This window comes from Salvelinus sp. IW2-2015, unplaced genomic scaffold, assembly GCF_002910315.2.
Source record: "Salvelinus sp. IW2-2015 unplaced genomic scaffold, ASM291031v2 Un_scaffold1940, whole genome shotgun sequence".
NCBI classification, from domain to species: domain Eukaryota; kingdom Metazoa; phylum Chordata; class Actinopteri; order Salmoniformes; family Salmonidae; genus Salvelinus; species Salvelinus sp. IW2-2015.
The window spans coordinates 75,534-82,846 of record NW_019943297.1 but is presented as its reverse complement, the minus strand read 5'-3'; the positions used below and the strand labels follow the sequence as shown (position 1 = coordinate 82,846).

General features: G+C 46.9%; 1 long non-coding RNA gene across 1 annotated transcript in view; it reads right to left on the bottom strand.

The window, feature by feature from the left end:
• Window positions 1–3,363, bottom strand: part of LOC139024843 (uncharacterized) — a 4,993-nt gene extending 1,630 nt beyond the window's left edge. The window contains exons 1-2 of the long non-coding RNA XR_011476209.1: window positions 3,309–3,363; window positions 3,038–3,068 (exon numbers count right to left, since the gene is read on the bottom strand). This is a non-coding gene — a long non-coding RNA (uncharacterized lncRNA). The remainder of the gene's footprint in view (window positions 1–3,037; window positions 3,069–3,308) is intronic.
• Window positions 3,364–7,313: the final 3,950 nt, after the last annotated feature.

Sequence of the window (7,313 nt, the reverse complement as noted above, 5' to 3'; positions counted from 1 at the left end):
GGACCTAGCTCGGCCTTGTCCCCCCAGGCTAATTCACCGGACCTAGCTCGGCCTTGTCCCCCCCAGGCTAATTGCTACATACGGTGCTGTTGGAAAGTGTTCAGACCCTTTGACTTTTTCCACATTTTGTTATGTTAAAGCCTTATTCTAAAATTGATGTTTTTCTCATCAATCTACACACAATACCCAATCATGATGTTTGGCCGGGGTAGGCCGTTATTGTAAATGAGAATTTGTTCTTAACGGACTTGCCTAGTTAAATAAAATATAAAATAAAAGTTGAAATCCCACTGTGGATGTCTTACTGTATAATTGCGTAGGGGTGTACTCCAACTTTAAGGACACCTCTTGCCATGATAGACTGGCCAGGTGAATCCAGGTGAAAGCTATGATCACTTATTGATGTCACTTGTTAAATCCACTTCAATCCGTGTAGATGAAGGGGAGGAGACGGGTTAAAGAAGGATTTTTAAGCCTTGAGACAATTGAGACATGGATTGTGTATCATTCAGAGGGTGAATGGGGCAAGACAAAATATGTAAGTGCCTTTGAACAGGGTATGGTAGTAGGTGCCAGGCGTACCGGTTTGTGTCAAGAACTGCAACGCTGCTGGGTTTTTCACACTCAACAGTTTCCTGTGTGTATCCAGAATGGTCCACCAGCCAAAGGACATCCAGCCAACTGGATGCAACTGTGGGAAGCATTGGAGTCGACATGGACCAGCATCCCTGTGGAAACGCTTTCAACACCTTGTAGAGTCCATGACCTGATGAAGTGAGGCTGTTCTGAGGGCAAAAGGGGGGATTCATCTCAATGCTAGGAAGGTGTTCCTAATGTTTTGTCCACTCGGTGTATATACACAGTACAGCCTTACCCCATTTAACGGGTGTACACTCCATAGGTATCGGCCTTCTCCGTGACACCCACAGATTACAAGTCCAAAAGAGTACTCAATTTTTTGTGTGTTAGCTATTCAAGCGGGACTCTGATACCACTGAGCCACATTTTATTAAAGTTACCAGGTTACCAGGTAACTTATTCTGTGGAAGCCCGTTCATCAATCGAGGATCACCATTTTTATCAACCAAATATCTTGTTGGTTTTCAGGTCCGTTGTTAGGTATGTGCACCCCTCTTTCCTCTCTCCCTCTCTCCTTTTCTCTCCTCCTTTCTCTCTCCCCTCTCTCCTCTCTCCCTCTTTCCTTTCTCGCTTCCTTTCTCTCTCCCCTCTCTCCTTTCCTCCCCTTCTCCTTTCCTTATCCCTACCTGTCTTTACTCTCCTTCTTCCTCTCCTTTCTCTCCCCTCTCCTCCTTTCTTCTCTCCCTCTCTGGTGATCTTTTGGTTCCTCCATCTCTCCTTTCCTCCCTCTCTTTTTCCCTCCTTCCTCTCTCCTCTTCCTCCTCCCCTCTTTCTCTCCCCTACTTTCTCCCCCTCCTTCCTTCTCTTCCTCCTTTCTTTCCTCTCCTTTTCTCCCTCTCTCTCTCCCTCCCCTCTCTCTTCTCCTCTCCCCTCTCTCCTCTCCCCTCCTCTCTCTCTCTCCCCTCTCCTTTCTCTCTCTCTTCTCCTCCCCTCCTTTCTCTCTCCTTTCTCTCTCTCCTTCTTCTCCCTCTTCCTCTCCATCCAAGGACACGGTGTTAGAATAGAAGGGCTGCCAGCGTTCTACCACCATGACAATTCGACCAGACGGGCTCCTCCTCCATGATGCAACAGACGACGCCGCCTCCTACCCCTCTCTCCTCGTTGTCATACGCAGCCACTCATCGGTTCTTCATTCGGAAGTTCATCTTGGTAAATGGCAGGCTGGCCTCTGAAATGGCACCCCTTTCCCTTATTTGTGCACGTACTTGAGCAGAACCGATAGGGAGTCCCCATAGGGCCTGGTTCAAAGTCGGCGCACTACATAGGGAAATAGGGTGTCATTTCGGACAGCGCGCCCTGGAGACGCAAGACGCCTGCCGATCCCACGACGACCCCTCGGCTCCGAATCAAAAGGCCTGGATGGACTGACTAACCAAGAAGAGAAGTCTTTCTGTTGACTTTTGCCATATCAAGAAGTAGTGCTCTGTCTTGCTGTGGCTCATGTTGTCTGTCTGTACAGTACGAGGGCCCACTGCCTTTTAACAAGCGTTTACAAAGTGGTTAGTGTACACAGAGAGGAAGGAAGGAAGGAAGGAAGGACTGAGAGTGAACAGATGGCTCCATTTGTTTTTCTGCTTTTTTGATGGATGGAGGACAGACAGCTAAGTGGACAGGTTGAGATGTACGTACAAAATATTCACCTTATCCCTGTAAATTACACTACTACTATGTCCTGGTTACAGTAGTGCACTATACAAGGAATAGGGTGCTTTTTTGGGACGTCAAGGAAGTGGTAACAACATCAATCAACATGGAGACAGTTAGACGTCCTAGGCCCTGTAGAATCTTTAACGCACCGTTCCTACCTTATTTGAAGGAAAGCTCTACAGTGGGTTAGACAGTGGAAAGCAAGCTTCCCCCCTCCCCTACCCTCTATTACTTTACCCAATTCAGATTGGGATCCTTCAAGGGAAGATGGGGTAGGAAGGAACTATGCATGATGGGTGGAAGGGAACTATGCATGAATGGGTACTATGCATTTCTTAATATGGAAAAGGTTCTAGTCACCATGGGGGCATGAAGCAGTTACTGAATAAACCAATCGTCTATCTTCTCGCCTCTCTCCCCCTGGTTTTTTATTTATATGTTTAAGTAGGACTTGAAATGAAATGGTTAAAGTGTAAATTTATTTAATCCTTTCATTAACTAAAAAGGAGAAAGAACACTTCTTACCGTTGTCCAACACTGACCACCTCGACTGGACTTAATGCAGTGATCGCCTCTGATCGACCACCTCGGAACTTTAATGCAGGATCGACTGTGATCGACCCACTCGCTACTAATGCGAGAGATCGACTATGATCGACCGACCTCGCAACTTAATGCAGGATCGGCCTACTGATTCGACTACCTACGCAGCTTAAATGCAGGATCGCTTCTGATTCGACCACCCCGCTACTTTAATGCAGGATCGCCTCTGATTTGACCACCTCGCCTACTTTAACTGCAGGATCGCCTCTGAAATTCGCGACCACCTCGCACTTATGCAGGGAAGTCGCCATCTGAGTTCGCCAACCTCGGCCTACTAATGCAGGATCGCCTTCTGATGACCACCTCAGCGACTAAGCAGGATGCACTCTGATCGACCCACCTTCGCTACTTAATGCCAGATCGCCTCTGATTCGACCACTCGACTACTTAATTGCAGTATTCGCCTCTGATTTGACCACCTCGCTACTTAATGCAGGATCGCCTGTGATTCGACCACCTCGCTACTTAATGCAGATCGCCTCTGAATTTAGTCTGTACAAAAATGTTACTCATCTTCCCGTATAAGGTCCTGCTTTTGACCAGCGGCCCGCATAGGCTATAGGGAAGTGAGTAGACAGTATGATATGGCATGGACGGTATAGATGGGTGCCATTTGGGACGGAAAGGCCAGTCGAACTACTTGATTTTGTCAGTTTTATCCATTTCATCTACTTTCTCTCTGGAAATGTTTCTAGTCCATCTGGACATAGGTCCTTCCCTACTTCCTGTCCAATCCGTTCCTACTCTCCTTGTCCAAAGCCTGCTACTTTTCCTTCCCATCCGTCCCTACTTCCTGTCCTCCATTCCTACTCTCTGTCCAATCCTATCCCTACATTTGTCTAATCCTATCCCTACTTCCTGTCCCAATCCTGCTTCCCCTGCTTTCCTGTCCAAATCCTGTCCCTACCACTTCCTGTCCCTACTTCTTGCCACATCCTGTCCCTAGCAATATCAAATGCAGACTTTATTATTATTGTTGTTTTACTCTCAAAACCATATTATAACCCCTCCTACCTTCGAGGCATTTCCTTAACCTCGTCCCTACCATGTAATAAAACATTGGAGAAATATGAAACCTGAATAACAATGTGGGTTTTGAGGCCATCTTCTTGCGAGTCTCTTCAAATTGATCAAATCATCACAATGTGGCAGACACACTTTGTTTGCTGACCGACATATCCTAGATAAATATTCGTAATTGTTTGCTATACAAACGTCTGTTTCACTGGACCTAGCTCGTCGCTTGTCCCCCAGGCTTAATTCACCGACCTAGTCGGCCTGTGCAACCCCTCAGGCTTAATCACCGACCTAGCTCGGCCCTTGTCCCCCAGCTAATTCACCGGACCTAGCTCGGCCTTGTCCCCCCAGGCCTAATTCACGCGACCTAGCTCGGCCTTGTCCCCCCAGGCTAATTCACCGGACCTAGCTCGGCCTTGTCCCCCCCAGGCTAATTGCTACATACGGTGCTGTTGGAAAGTGTCAGACCCTTTGACTTTTTCCACATTTTGTTATGTTAAAGCCTTATTCTAAAATTGATGTTTTTCTCATCAATCTACACAACAATACCCAATCATGAGTTTGCCGGGTTAGGCCGTTATTGAAATGAGAATTTGTTCTTAACGGACTTGCCTAGTTAAATAAAATATAAAATAAAAGTTGAAATCCCACTGTGGAGTCTTACTGTATAAATTGCGTAGGGGTGTACTCCAACTTTAAGGACACCTCTTGCCATATAGACTGGCCAGGTGAATCCAGGTGAAAGCTATGATCACTTATTGATGTCACTTTAAATCCACTCAATCCGTGTAGATGAAGGGGAGGAGACGGGTTAAAGAAGGATTTTAAGCCTTGAGACAATTGAGACATGGATTGTGTATCATTCCAGAGGGTGAATGGGGCAAGACAAAATATGTAAGTGCCTTTGAAGCAGGGTATGGTAGTAGGTGCCAGGCGTACCGGTTTGTGTCAAGAACTGCAACGCTGCTGGTTTTCACACTCAACAGTTCCTGTGTGTATCCAGAATGGTCCACCAGCCAAAGGACATCCAGCCAACTGGATGCAACTGTGGAAGCATTGGAGTCGACATGGAACAGCATCCCTGTGGAAACGCTGTTCAACAACCTGTAGAGTCCATGACCTGATGAAGTGAGGCTGTTCTGAGGGCAAAAGGGGGGATTCATCTCAATGCTAGGAAGGTGTTCCTAATGTTTTGTCCACTGTGTATATACACAGTACAGCCTTACCCCATTTAAACGGGTGTACACTCCATAGGTATCGGCCTTCTCCGTGACACCCACAGATTACAAGTCCAAAAGAGTACTCAATTTTTTTGTGTGTTAGCTATTCAAGCGGACTCTGATAACCACTGAGCCACATTTTATTAAAGTTACCAGTTACCAGGTAACATATCTGTGAAGCCCGTTCATCCAATCGAGGATCCCCATTTTATCAACCAAATATCTTGTTGGTTTTCAGTCCGTGTTAGGGTGAGATCAGGGCCTGTGTTCATAAAATGTCTGGGTAGGAGTACTGATCTAGGACCAGTTTGGTCTTTTACATCTTAACACAAGCTGGGCCTAATCCATTACATGGCATGGGGCAGTGGTGGGGGAAAAGTACTCAATTGTCATACTTGAGTAAAATTAAAGATACCTTTTAATAGAAAATGACTCGTAAAATACTACTTGAGTAAAGTCTAAAAAGTATTTAGGTTTTAAATAGCACGTGCTCGAGCAGGTATATCACTGGTCACCATAGCAACACCCACCCGTAGCACGGCTCCAGCAGGTATATTTCACTGGTCCATCCCCAAAGCCAACACTTTTCTTTGGCCGCCCCCCCACCTTTTCTTCCATTGTCTCTGCGCAATGACTGGAACGAATTGCAAAAAATCTCTGAAAGCTGGGGAGTCTTATATCTTCCTCTCTAACTTTAAGCACCAGCTGTCAGAGCAGCTCACAGATCACTGCAGCTGTACGTAGCCCATCTGTAAATAGCACACCCGACTACCTCATCCCCATAGTGGTATTTACCCTCTTGCTCCTTTGCACCCCAGTATCTCTACTTGCACATCATCATCTGCACATCTACCACTCCAGTGTTAATTGCTAAATTGTAATTATTTTGACTCTATGGCTATTTATTGCCTTACCTCCCTAATCTTCCACATTTGCACACACTGTACATAGATTTTTGTATTGTGTTATGACTGTATGTATTGTTATATGTAACATACATATTGGAGTTAACCTTACAGAGGGTATCTCTCCAGGAACAGGGTTGGAGTTCAAACCTACAGGAGGTCCTCCAGAACAGGGTTGGAGTTAAACCTACAGGAGGGTCTCTCTCCAGCAACAGGTTGGAGTTAAAACCTACAAGGAGGGTCCATCTCTCCAGGAACAGGTTGGAGTTAAAACCTACAGGAGGGTCTCTCTCCAGGAACAGGCGTGGAGTTTAAACACGTACAGGAGGTCTCTCTCCAGACACAGGTTGAGTTTATAAACCTTACAGGAGGGTTCTCTCTCCAGGAAACAGGTTGCGAGTTAAAACCCTACAGGAGGGTATCTCCTCCACGGAACCAGGATTGGACGTTAAAAACCTACAGTAGGGTATCTCTCCAGGAACAGGTTTGGAGTTAAAACCTAAGGAGGTCTCTCTCCAGGAAACAGGGTGGACTTAACCTCCAGGACAATTCTCTCCAGGAACAAAATCCTTTATGGTATCACTTTTCTTTTTCGTGTATAAATAAAGCTGTTGATTTGAGTAGACCATTTTAACCCCCGTCTGTACACATGTCTTGGAAAAAACACACATTCCGTTCTCGGTTTTTACTTGTGTTTTACTCAACTCTCCCGCGCTTCAAAAAATCTCTTCAGGTAGTAGATCTTAAAACACAATCATAACAAGAAAAACATTCTCAAAAGGTCCCGCCCCACCCCAGGATATCATGACCCCACTCCCCACCCCGGCCAGGATTAACACTGACCCCCCCCTCCACCCCAGTACTACATGTCCACCCCAGACTACATGACCCCCTTCCCCCCAGCGACTACATGACCCCCCCCCAGGATTACATGACCCTCCCTCCACCCCCTAAGGACTTACATGACCCCCCTCCACCAGCATCATACCCCACCAGCGATACATGGACCCACCTCCACCCCCAGCGATTACAATGACCCCTTCCACCCCAGGATTACATGACCCCCTCCACCATCCAGATTACATGACCCCCTCACACCCCAGGATACATGACCCCCCCTCCACCCCAGGATTAATGAACCCCCCTCACCCAAGGATTACATGACCTCCCTCCACCCAGGATACATGACCCCCTCCACCAGATTACATGACCCCCTCTCACCCCAAGGATACATGACCCCTCCCACTCCACCCGCAGGATTACATGACCCCCCCCCCACCCG